Genomic DNA, 14328 nt, shown 5'->3' with positions numbered 1-14328 from the left:
GGTGACTAAAAAAAAAAAAAAAAAAAAAACTCCGGAAATCAGAAAATAAGAACCACACTGTATATAGATAGTGTTATACAGTGGTGCCCACCCCCCCTTATATCTATGACGCACCCCCCCAATTGTCTATCCGTACGTGTTCTTCCATGAAAAAAATCTTCTTTTCGATTAATTTTACCCCCCCCTCATCAAACATATTTATATAGATTTTAACCCCCCCCCAAATATTTCAATGGCGCAGTTTGCGTCATAGCCTCCCCTTGTGGGCACCCCTGGTGTTATAAATGATCTTCCTGAACAAATCTCGCTCTCTGAAGAAATCTTTCGTTTCCTCGTTGGCCATGCTCTGCATCCAAATTTCTGGGTTATAATAGTTTTATCGGTTATTGGTTTATTTAATTGCGTTTTCTAAATACTATTTAGCTTACTTTCAGTATTTCTCGTAGTATTCATCGATTTAACTTATTTACTTAAATTTAGAAAAGTAAATGCGAGCTTAGAGACGACCCTTAATATCATAGAACGTAACACGACAAATCAGGCCAGTTGTAGGCCGGAATAACGCTATTTCCAACTACAACGTTGACGTGACTTTCACCTTTAGTTTTAAAAAGCCTATTATTGGCGAAGAGTATCTATCTGTTTATATAGAGCTCCTTCGTGGCTAAGCGGTTAGCGTACACGCCTTTGGCGTGGGAGATCCGGGTTCACTTCCCGGTGGAAGCTTATGTCGTTCGGATTCCAGTTAATCAGTTGGTCCACGTGAGGGAAAAAGAAGAAACAGAAAAGTTCATGCACGTTTTTGACCTGATATAACTTTTTAGTGGAATATGTGAAGGTTTTACACAGAAGTGGTTATCAGCAAATGGTTAAGTAAGACATATATCGAAGCGAAGACCCTACTTTACTCGTTGCATATTGGAAGAATTCTATTACTTTGCGAATGTCTGCTCAACGCGTGCATAAGTTTACAGTGCTCAAAACGGGCGAATCCGGACGTTTAGGGAAGGGTGAATTCGGACACTTTTATTACGTTAAGCTGAATCCGGACAATATGATTAACGAACTAAGAAGATTCAGAACACTCTCTCCTTTCTCGCTTTTCACGTTTATGAGTGTGAAATAGAGGTCTACTGAGGCCCTACGTGAGGTCTGTTGCTTATATCTAGCGTCTATTCATTTTTTTTTTTTTTTTTTTGCCATAAATGGACTCCGAGGAATCACCAGGAAAAGCTATAAAATTATTTTAGGATCTACTAGCACAACTAACTTACAAAATGCTAATAATAAGGTGCTCAAACATTTTACACTACTGAATGGCTACATCATCTGGTATATTCTCATTTGATCCGCAACAAGTTTGGGAACATGACTTTCTTTTGTCGAATGAACATGATCCGCCAGTAGCTGGAAACAATTCCTCTTCTGTGTCATCAAACTCATCCCCAAACACGTCTCAATCGCCTTCAGAGTCCTCAGTTAAACAGTTCATGTCTTTTCCTGCTGTTGCTTCTTCCAAACCCACATCCCAAAGGCCAGGTGTTGCTAAAAGATTAAGTGTCACGAATTGCAGTTTGTTTCAAACTGTCTCCTCAAACACAATCGAAGGTATGGATGAAAACAACTGTGTGCATTTTGTGGGAAGAATTATTATGCACCATCATCAAGCAAATACGATTCCTGGGTGTGCTGTACTGTGTGTAAGACCTGGTTTCATGAAAGATGTGTGGGAGGTGATAAGGAACTGTATTTTACCTGTGGATGATATGTCTGAATTATGACTAGTGCTTCACGAAACTGGCAGACGTCATTAACGCAAAAATAAATAAATAAATAAATAAATAAATAAATAAATGCTAGTCTCAGTGCACACGTATTATATATTTTACTAATAATCTAGTTGTTACTAGCAAAAATAGTAGTACAATGTAGTTCTAATGGAAACAAATGTGATTACTATGTTTAGTGATTAAAGACTATAGTGGTACTTACACTATTGTGCATTTAGCTTACAGTTTCAACAGTAATTAGTATAGAAATTGCTATGTTAGTAAAAATATACCTATCATATATATATCTTCCTTTCAAAGTTCAGTGTCCGGAATTGCCAATCTACTGTCCGGGTTTACCCTTCCAAATTTGCAAATCAAAGATTTTTATCAACTTTCAGAAAATTATTTTTTTATTTCTTAGCATGCCATTCCAGGAAAGCTATTTCAGTTGTATGTACTCCCATGCGCAAAAAAAAAAAAAAAAAAAATTGCGCGTATACTGTAACTCAAGATTTTTCGCATTTATTCCATTTTCCTTACGTTTATGGGTAAAATTCAGTTATTAGTATGTGGAGATAATAGAAAGCAATCCATCTAAGGAGATATTTCCAAAAAATATAATAAAATAATAAAAATATAAGCAAAAAACAAAATTATGCTCGGTTTTGTGTATACTGGCAACGATGATTTCTAGGGATTTTTTCAGTAGCAGATCACAATTGCGGAGGGAATTCAGTAGGGGAATCGAGAAGTTGGATCAAGGAACTCGATAGTGGACTAAAATGTTGCATTTATTGGTTAAAACCTAGTATGTAGATTGCCTGCCAAATATAAATTAGCTTCTGTAACTAAGATGTCGTACGAAAATATAGAATTAAACAGAAAACCTCTTATCTTAAGGTTCGAAGAGATACGCACCATGGTTATGAAGATTATTTCTTTAGAAAAAAGAGCCAACACAACGTAGCCTCCGTGGTTAGGTGGATAGAGGGGCGGAGTCGTAGTTATTTTATTATTTTGACACCACATCGAATCCCATCCCATCCTTTTTTTTTTTTTTTTTTTACAAAACATTATAGGAAGTGTATAATTTTGATGTTAATAAGAACCGAAACAATATAATAAGGGAATAATTTATTGGTAGTATCCTTTAATCGACGTATTTATTCAGTATTAGAATACGTGTACTATTGGAAGCAGTTATTGTTTTCAGTTTATAGTCTTGTATGTTACTTCCCGTTCTTGAACAGCAGACAACTCACTTCGGGTTTGTGTGTCAGGAAGAACATACGCGACCTTGAAAATCTGTGCAGTCTTACCCCTTGTTACATCGACCTGATGTTAAATGATCGTTTATGTGTGTGTGTGTGTGCTTGTTTTTTTCTTTTTAGAGTATTGACTTTCTCTCTCTTTTTTTTTCATATCCACAAGTGCAAGAATGCTTTCGTTGAACGTAACTAAATTATACAGATCTATGTATACGGAACACGAATATTTCCAAATATAGAATGAATATGAACGATAATCATACCATATTTCTACATTATATAGTAGCGTGAAAAACTGATATTAAAATGATATAACAAACAGGCATAAGCTTTTTTTCTAGCATGGCAACACATTAAACGTAACTCATTAAATTTTGGGAATTACAAATTATCATCTTACGTGTCGTTGTATTCCTATTCTTTTTCACGTTCAAGCGACCAAAGAAGAAACTGTAGTAATAGTGATAAAAATCGAATTCGAGATTTCAATGAATTCAAGTTTCACGCCCCCACATATCGAAAAAGTGATTTTGATGTCTGTCCATCTGTTCGTTTGTTGGTTCGTCACGCTTTTACATGCATTCAAATAGAGGCCATACTGTTCGACGTATCTGGACCTAAGTCAAGACATGAAGTTTTTATAACACTTTATCGTTTCGAATTCTATATTCTCCGACACCTAAAAATAAGGGTAGTTTACTGAAGGATGAAAATTTAAAATAATTAAATTGTTTCAAAAATAGCTGTAAAGATTTTGCTTATTTTTTTTACAAATATAGTTTGAATCATTGCTCTGAAAAAAATACATAAGGTGTAATTTACTGTATGGGATGCGTTTTTTCGAGCAATTTTCTCAATCACATTCCGTGGAAGAATCGTTCATAATAATAAATAAAATAAACTCGACAAATATTCTTGTAAATAATAGGTAAAAGTTTGCGTCACACTGTTCATTTTGCTGGGCACGCCAGTGTGCCACGTTATCCGGTTGTGGCACACTGGAATATAGGGTATGGCTTTCTAATTTTTCCCAACTATTTTAACTGCTTCAATTGAAATGAATTTATAATAATAAGAGAGTCAATTTAGTCTTCGATTTAGAAATAAGGTCCGCTAGAATTGTATATATAAAAAATAATAATACTCAGAATTTTATAGAGTAGTTTGTTTTATTCGAAATGACATAATTCCTGCAACTGTTTGGGTTGGAATTATTTGAAATCAAATCTTTAAGTTTTACGACCCACGCTTATACCGGCTAGGCTAAAGGACACGGTGATGATGAGAAATAAATGCAATGGTGGAATGAAAAAGTGGGAGAAAACGGGAGAACCAAGAGAAAACCCATGCACATGGTGTTTCTCCACCACAAAATTCACTTGGTGCGAGCTGGGGTCGAACCAAGGATCCCATGCACCAAAGGTGAACGCTTTATCACTGAGCCACCGCGGCCCCTCTGAAATTATTAATAGGAGAGAGTGACTACTTTTATGAAAACTTGATATCGAACACATTTGTTTAAAAATACCAGCTTTTTGTGAAATATTGCTTAATATTCAGGAAAACCTAAGTCAATAAAATAATAATAATAATAATAATAATAATAATAATAATAATAATAATAATAATAATAATAATAATAATAATAATATTATTATTATTATTATTATTATTATTATTATTATTATTATTATTATTATTATTATTATTATTATTATTATTATTATTATCTTAAATTAAAAACTCTCTGAACCTAGTGCATTGGCACAATTCCACGAATTAAAAAGAATGTGTTTACTTATCATATAAGTGTAGAAGGACTTAATCCCTGTTGCTTTCAATATAAAAAGAAAGTGTCCAACTGTCAAATGATATGCTACATAAAATGCTCTATGCAACATAATGTAGTATAGAGTCATCATTCCAGGTTGTCTAAAGAACACTTTCGTTTTAGCAAGAAGGGAAGAAAATAGAAAATACTGAGTTTTAACCTAGTAGAAAGTTTGCAGATTTAAGGGAAAATGCACAGAGTTGTTGGATATAAAATGTAGTTCGGATTAATGGAGTAAGACACCGTAAATATTTTATTGTTTGAAATATACTGGGTGTGACCAAGCCATTACATATGGAAATATAGAAAGAGATACGTTAATGGTGTTATTTGCAAACTTTTTTAGAAATGAAAAAAATAAGGAAATCTCTAAAACTCTGATATCACAGATCCAAATTGACTGACAGTTAAGTAAAACTGCTAAATCTGAGTAAAGAAAAAAAAAGTATTAATGACCTGTGTTACTATTTCAGACATATCATTCTCATATCAAAACTACGATAGAAGTAAATTATGAATAAAGGTGAATTCACAGTTCTGGAATACCAACAAATGATTTTGCTAGATGTAACTTTTCAGAAAACTTTTTTATAAGGCTTTAGATTTATTATTTTTTTGTTTGTTTGTTTATTAGCTTCCCCATGTCGTAAACGTCGCCAACTCCTAGTGGCTCACTTGCCGGTAAATGGCGATCGTCGATATAGCGACGCGTCGAAGGATTGCCGCTAGCGTGCCACTAGTGGCAGGGATTCGTCGAGTCGAAGCAGATATCTAGAATCGGGGGTATTGAAGTTACCACAACGTAAGAACGAGGACTTCATTTTGGTCCGCGCTCGTTTGATTTGTCACGGAGAATCGTAAAGGGACCAACATGAACAGTGTGAACTTTAATATATTAGAACGATACACTCCATGTCTTCTTGCTATTTTTGTTATGTGATATACGTAGCAGACAGTTTTCTTTAGTTACATTTCTCTCGAAAATATTTTTCATTTTGTTTGTGCTATAATGCAGTTTCCAAAATAAACCGGTTTATAAATGAAAAGTAGGAAAAAGTTTAAGAGAGATACAGAATAGGGATGGTCAGAACCGGTTCTTGGTGGAACCGGTTTTCGGATCTGAACGGATCCGGTTCTAGAAGATCCGGTTCCGGAACCGGTTCTTCGGATCCAGGTCTGGAACTGGTTCTGAAAACAGAACCGGTTCCTCGCGGAACCGGTTTCCCTGGAACCGAAACTTTGTTACCATCCCTACCTAAACGCGAGCTGCTGGCAAGCTGTGAACAGTATGCTAGATGAAATGGTGGAAGCGACAGGCAGGCGCCCAGGCGGCGGCAGCTTGTCTCATTTGGCTAAATAAACTGGGTAACTGGCAAACTCATTGGCTAAACAGGCAAACTGGCCAACTCATTTGGCTAAAGACCCACTGGTGGACCAAAACTTTTTTTCTGGGGGCACAAGCGGGTCTGGGCGGGGAAGGCACAAGCGCATGGTCCTCTTTGCATTATTTTTAAAGGTGAACTTTGTGCCTCCTTCACGGGTCTTTGGGGGCTTTCGGATCCAGGTCTGGAACCGGTCCCTAAGATCCGGTTCTGGAACCGGGTTTTCAGATCCAGATCTGGAACCGGTTCCTAAGATCCGGTTCTGGAACCGGGTTTTCAGATCCAGATCTGGAACCGGTTCTTCTGGAACCGGGTTTTCGGATCCAGGTCTGGAACCGGTTCCTAAGATCCGGTTCTGGAACCGGGTTTTCGGATCCAGGTCCGGAACCGGTTCCAGAACCGGTTCTGAAAACCGGATCTCCGAGAACCGCTTCCTCGCGGAACCGGTTCCGCCGGAACCGGAACTTTGTGGCCATCCCTAGTACAGAACTGTTGCATTATTATAATAATAATAATAATAATAATAATAATAATTATTATTATTATTATTATTATTATTATTATTATTATTATTAATTATTATTATTATTATTATTGATATTTAAAAACATTAGAATTACGTGCTTACGAGGATTCGTGTTGGGCCCCCTCCGAATAGAAAACCTGGATACGTGTCTGCACTGAATGATAGACGTATGAGTCAAGGTGTAGACGGGCGCGCTAGGCGATAGACTCCACAGCATGAAAAATAGATTAAGACCACAACTTGGAGATCTTCTTGCCGATTGGTGCTATTTGCAATGATATATCGGATTATATGGTATGTGGAACAAAGGATGGTCGGATAAGCGAGACCATGGTGTATTGGTGTTTCACGCAACTAAACCTGTAAAATGTTTGTATAAACAATTATCTTTCACTCCCTAGCTAAATTTGTGGGTATGATCACACACCTTGCCTCATAAAGTATAGTCTTATAAAGAAAAAAATATTTTTTTTAGCTAAAACCTAAAGAAAAGCCAACTCCACTTTTTTTTTTTTTTTTTTTTTTTTTAATAATGGCAAATTAGTCCACTTCATCACGATAAATCACGTTTGGTACTAAGATGTCTTTTTCTGTCCGTATATATATCCTTCACACTTCGTTGGAGACAAAATTGTTTTGTTCCCCAAGAAAACAGGATGAGAGAAACTATACAACAGCATGAATAGAAAACAATAGCTATTAACAATAGTTTTCTAATACTGGATAAATACGTCATTACAGCAAAATATCAGTAAGTTGTCCTTATTATATTGCTTCTGTTCTTATTAACATGAAAATTATAATGTTTTGTAAAAAAAAAAAAAAAATGGGATGGGATGGGATGGGATTCGATGTGGTGTCAAAATAATAAAATAACTACGACTCCACCAATCTACCCACCTAACCACGGAGGCTACGTTGTGTTGGCTCTTTTTTTAAAAGAAATAATCTTCATAACCGTGGTGCGTATCGCTTCGAACCTTAAGATAAGAGTTTTTCTGTTTAATTCTATATTTTCGTACGACATCTTAGTTACAGAAGCTAATTTATATTTGGAAGGCAATCTACACACTAGGTTTTAACCAATAAATGCAACATTTTAGTCCACTATCGAGTTCCTTGATCCAACTTCTCGATTCCCCTACTAAATTCCCTCCGCAATTGTGATCTGCTACTGAAAAAATCCCTAGAAATCATCGTTGCCAGTATACACAAAACCGAGCATAATTTTGTTTTTTGCTTATATTTTTATTATTTTATTATATTTTTTGGAAATATCTCCTTAGATGGATTGCTTTCTATTATCTCCACATACTAATAACTGAATTTTACCCATAAACGTAAGGAAAATGGAATAAATGCGAAAAATCTTGAGTTACAGTATACGCGCAATTTTTTTTGCGCATGGGAGTACATGCATACCAACATATCATTAAATAATATGAGGAAGTATTGGATATTTTCGTTTAGCGGGGTAGTAGTAAAAGAAAGAAACATCAGAACTGTCCGGATTCACCCAAACTATATATATACATATATATATTCTTATTAATAGTTTATTATTATTATGACGCAGCGATAGAACGCTTACCTCTGGTACAGCGGGGGACACTTCTAAATGGTACAGCCATATGGAGATTTACGGCTAAGGTGTACCATTTAGAAGTGTCCCCCGCTGTACATGAGGTCCATTGCTCTATACCCTGTCAAGTAAGTTTGTGTTGGACATCGTGTCCGTAGGTTTTCTCGGGGTTCTCCCGTTTCCTCCTACATTCTCATTCCATCGACTCTTCCATTATCATTCATTTGCCTTAATCATCCGTCTCCCTTAGCCTAAAGGACATATTTATTTTGTAGTAACGTATGTAAGTTATTACAGAATAAATACAAATATTATTTAAAAAGTAGTTAACAAGGAACACAGACAGCATGATAAGTTATCAATTACCGTTGAGTTCATTTTTCTAGTCGTTGCCTTAACCTACATTTTTGGGTAATTCAAATTCTGGTTACACTGTAATTTTTATGGATGGCAACACTGAAAATTCTTCCGATTCGTATTTTCGGGTGTAAAATAACATTATCTATCATTGAGGTAAGTTACATTTCATTATCTCTTTTCACTTATGAAAAACTGGCTAAAAAAAAATTGTTAGCTTTTGAAAAATATTTAGTAGTCTGCCCCCTTAAGAGGAATACGGATGATAACGGGTGTCTTCTCCCTAGTGGAGTACACCAGGCCGGTAACCAGCCTAAAAATGTAGAGGGGGCCCGGCTGAAGTTAGGGGGGCCCGATCCAACCATATTATAGTTCATCACCATATTATAGTTCATTTGCAAGCCTACCATTAAAATTTTAGAGCGGGCCAGTAAAAAGTTAGGGGCCCGGCCCCCTAGACCCCCCTGGATACGGGCCTGGAGTTCGCAATGGAAGTTGAGCAAGGTAGTATGCAAAGATAAGCATTTACCATATATATATGTATAGAAACACCTGTAATTATATAAAGTTGTTGAAAGCTTGTACCCCCCTTGACGAACTTCTGCGTACGCTATTGCTTCTACCCGTAGTCGGGAGATTGTCATTCCTTTTTCATTTATTGCTATTGAATAAACAAGAGAAGTGTTACAGCAAGAACATACTAACATTTCATTATTGTATACACTCTAGTTTACAAAATAAAAGAAGAAAATACACACAAATGAAATGAAACAAAAATAAGCAACGTGTTTTTGATACATTCACTTGCATCCGTGAAGCACAAAATGGGATGATGACAACTTGTCTAATACCGATGTTTTCTTTCTGTCACTTCTAGAAAAGAACTCAAATAAACTAATACGAATAACAAAAAAACGTGACAAAGAATGCACATGATACTGAGTTAAGAATGAAAAGAAAGGAAAAAAAAAAAGGAATTATTGGGAGTGTGTGTCTGAACACACACATTGGAAAACATGTTATGAATACTTGGTGACTGGTTCTTGACAAGTGCCTGAAGAACTATCGCAGATACTTGTCAACCCGTCATTCAACTCGCGCCTCAGGAAGCCTTTTCACTTTATTACTTGCAAGGCTGCTCCTTCTGGTTGTGCGATGTCTTTGTTGTGGAAACGTGGAGTTAATACGAGGAAAAGATATGCACCAGTGGCAGATTTTTCTACTGAATTAACCCTTTAAGTAACAAGGGTATTTGAGGAGTAACGAAAAGTTTCTCACACTTATTCAAGCCCAAGTTCCCTCAGAAAGTGAATTCCAAGTTCAGTGGCGTAGCCAGAAAAGAACATCATGGGGATAATAATTGGCATGTGGAAGATGAGGTGATTTCCCGTTCAGCAGCGAGGCTATATGAGACGTGGACCTACTGATTAACGTGGGATCCGAACCACATGAGCTCCCGCCGGGAATCGAACCCGGGTCTCCCACGCCAAAGAAGCTGAAATGTGCGCCAGAGGCCTTACCCTGGCCTTCTACGACACTAAGTTTAGAATTTTATTTCAGTAAAAAGTGAGGCCAATTGCAAGAGAAGCAACTAAGAAATAGATCATGCTATTTTTAGTTTTCTTTAGTTATAAGGTATTGAAATACTGATGAAATTCACTAACAGATAGAAAGAAGTACTAAACGGAACTCCCTGGGGCTATGGTCGACCAGATGGCGCACATTCAACTGGATTATTCGTGTTCAGATCATCAAAACCTAGAGATCATTATTTCTGACTCTCCGGATCGAAGTTCATTTTCTATTAATTGTCAGCTCCCCTATTCCCTCATGATACTGGCTCAACACCGGAAAATTTTAGAGTTAGGTGCTAGCGAAAATAAAAGCAGAGATCATGCATAACGAAGTTGCGAATGCTAACATAAAGAAAAAAAAAAACTTGCTCTAGTTTTTCTTGAACTTTTCATTCAATACCAGACTTAACAGGGTCACGAGCAGAAATGTCAAGGACTTTTAAAAACACTTTTGATCTTCAGAAGGATTCGAATAGAACTTCCGAATGATGTCTCCTGATCTGAACAATTCTATATTTTAAAAATAGAAAGAAAGAAACTTGAACATTGCTTTCTTTTTCTAATGCTCTCTACTCGCACCCAGTGTTTCTTCCAGACATATTTTATGAGGGGCACTGCCCCCCGGAGCCCTGAGAGTGCCCCCCACGGAGAAGACCAAAATAAAACCTCTATAATAAATAGAATAGTACTACCATCAGTGTTCCCCGGAATACTAAGTGTGCCCCCCCGGAACATTTTTTCTGAAGGAAACACTGCTCATACCTACAAATGGTAAATTTTAATACATACTGTATACTGACCAAAATAAATAAATAAATAAATAAATAATAAAAAGAGAAATGAAATATAGACAGTTTATAAGTATTTTACTTAAATTTTATATAGGGTTAAAGGTAGAACTTCTGGGGACTACGTTTGTTTTAATATGATTGTACGATACTTGTTTCTTGTGATATATACATACATAACATGGGGGATACTGCATCTAAGAAGTACTATTTTCGAAATTACTTTTCTAACGAGTAATGGCGGCGGTAGACACGTAATAGTAGGAGGGCAAGAGGGAAGGCAAAAAAATTTTGGAAGGATGAGGTAACCACACTTGTTTTGTTTTGAATATTATTATTATCGGTTGTATATATATATATATATATATATTATTATTATTATTATTATTATTATTATTATTATTATTATTATTATTATTCACCGGTTCTACATAGAAAATAGGGGGCGAAGAGGGACGAGAAAAAAAATTGGGATGGCGGTCGAAACAAAAAAGTGAGATTGGAAAATTTCAGAAGACGCATCAAGTAGAATTCTGTTTAACCCAAAGGATTCCCTATCATGAGGCCCCAGGTGGCCACGGGTAAGGTATGTTTTTTTTTTCATATTTGAAAAGATCTTAAGAAAACAAATAACTTTTTAAGGAAAAGTTTTTTTAGTGTGGGTTACAGTTTACGAGATGACGACCACTTAGCTGTATTATTTCAATGTGCACGAGTTTACAATGAAACGGAGGCTGTTTCACCATACGACATAAAGTGATCCCACGTGCACAAGTTTAAAAAAATGATTTTTTTTTTTTTTTTTTGGTTTTACGTACCACCCTTATACCGGCTAGTCTAAAGGAGACTGGGATAATGAGAAATGAATGAAATAGGGGAATGAAGAAAGGAGGAGGTAACGGGAGAGCCCCGAGGAAACCCACGCACACGGTGTTTGTCTACCACAAAGTTCGTTTTGTGGGAGCAGGGTTTGAACATGTGCAGAAGTGTATACAGATATGTTCGCACCTCCAAGGGATCCATTTTCAACATCTTTTATAGAAATAGTGTTTTCTATGCACAGGAACTTTTCCTAGACCCTGTAGTTAGTTAATATAATTGGGTTATACAGCCTGTTGTGTCTAGAAATAAATTAATAATAATAATAATAAATATATTAAATATCTAGTATATTGTGTAAGTAAACATATCTATATTAGAACACATATTTCGAAGGACTGAACCTGTTTCAAAAACCCATCGACGCCAATTGCTGTTCCCGCCTCCTATCACCACCCCGCGGGCAGCAATGATAGAAAACAAAGAAATATGAATTTATAAGAGAAATGCAATTTTAAATACTGGATCGAGATAGCTGATGTAACTACTGAACAAAAGATCCTCATTCGGGCAACTCAAACGATCACTTGAAAAAAAAAAAAACTTTTTTTTTTTTACTACTACTACTACCCGGATTCCATCATATAATATAATTTCATGCTTTATATTGCTTCGCAAAGCATTAGCGGAATATCGTAAATAAAACGTGATGGATTACAAGACAGTTGCCCTTCTCCTCTGCAATCCTTTCTAAAGATAAAAGAAATCTCTTAGTGAGGTCCCTGTTATGTTGGTTTTCTGTCAACCGTGAAATAAAATCCTGCAAAAAAAAACAGAGTTAAGTACGTAGGTATACTTAAATGCTAACGTTCTCTGACTGCTGTTGTGGTTTCATGGTTGGATGATTTTACAATGTGTATACTCTTCTGGACTGCAAGAAGCAGTAGCAATATTGTTTAAGGGCGTTCCTCGACAACTAATTGCTCCATTATATTATACGAATATACTACACACTTCTAACAAAAGAATTTTTAAAAAAACTGGTACAAAAAAATGTTGTTAAGAAAAATGTGGTCGCATTTTGAACAAAATTATCTACTTTTTTTATTTATTATTTTTTAGAAGGAGAATTGCACAACGAATGATGGATCCAGTTTCGGAACTTTATAAATGACTACTACACAAAAAAACAAAAATGTAACATGAGGTAACCATCACAAAAACTGAAAATTAAAACTGACGTATTATAGTATGTTTGGTTGGTTGGATTGGATTTTAGCGTCCGTTTCAGCAGTGAAGCTATGTCAGACGTGGACCTATGAGACGCGGCTACATGAGACGTGCAGGTTAATAGAATGAGAACTACGTGAGCTCCTGCTGGGAATCGAACGCGGGTCTCTTGCAACAAAGACGCGTATGCTAATATATAGCCACAAGAAGCTCTTAGAGTACTATTTTTATATATAAAATTTCTATTTATTGATGGAACTATTTAAGAAATTATTTCGCGTTCACATTTTAAAAGGGCAATATTAATACTATGTATGGTAATTAAACTGTAGTCAATATGACAATTTATATAGATTTGCCATTAAAGAGATTATTATTATTATTATTATTATTATTATTATTATTATTATTATTATTATTATTATTATTATTATTATTATTATTATTATTATTATTATTAAGTAATACGAGGAGCGGTCAAAAAGTTCCCAGATTGATGCAGGCCCGTAGCCAGCCCAAAAATTTAGTGGGGCCGGTAGAAGTTAGGGGGGCCCGACCCAATCAATTATACTTCATCACCATATTATAGTTCATTTGCAAGCCTACCGTGAAACTTTTAGGGGGAAGCCAAAGTTTAGGGGGTTCCGCCCCCCCTAGTCCCCCATGGATACGGGCCTGGATTTATGTTGGTTCTGGTGTTTTTTTTATGTAATCACAATGAGTCTTGTACAGTACAGTCGCTGGATTTCCTAATCATAAATCTGACAAGTATGAGTACAAATAGTGTAGCTGAACGGAGGAGTTTGTGGTGATCTGATCGGCGAAATATTGCTATTTGAAGCAAGATGCAAACATCAAGTTCATGAGCAAAGTGCGGATAGTTTTAATAACCTTAAAAACAGTTTAGTACCCAGTGGCGTATTTACGATTTTCTTTCGGGGGGGGGCTTTGCTAACTTTCGGGGAGGGCTTTGCCTGAAAATGTGAAAATTCTGCAAGATATTTCATATACTTTACTATAGTAAGTAAGATTTCGGGGGGGCTTAAGCCCGGAAGCCCCCCCCCCTAAATACGCCACTGTTAGTACCATACGATTTTTGGTTGTTTCCAAAGCTAAAAATGGGCCTCGGAGGTACCCGTTTCGCCATTGTAGAAGAGATCGAAACCCCACAACGGCTGCATTCCGGAATATACAAAAAA

General features: G+C 36.1%; 1 protein-coding gene across 1 annotated transcript in view; it reads right to left on the bottom strand.

Annotated features, from left to right (window-relative positions):
• The window catches only part of LOC145664941 (uncharacterized), a 134700-nt gene that overhangs the window by 22932 nt on the left and 97440 nt on the right, over positions 1 to 14328 (bottom strand). The gene's annotated exons all lie outside the window — the stretch shown is intronic.

This window comes from Thermobia domestica, chromosome 1, assembly GCF_964235325.1.
Source record: "Thermobia domestica chromosome 1, izTheDome1.hap1.1, whole genome shotgun sequence".
NCBI classification, from domain to species: Eukaryota; Metazoa; Arthropoda; class Insecta; order Zygentoma; family Lepismatidae; genus Thermobia; species Thermobia domestica.
The sequence above is the reverse complement of the archived record's forward strand: the minus strand, read 5'-3'. Positions and strand labels throughout refer to the sequence as shown.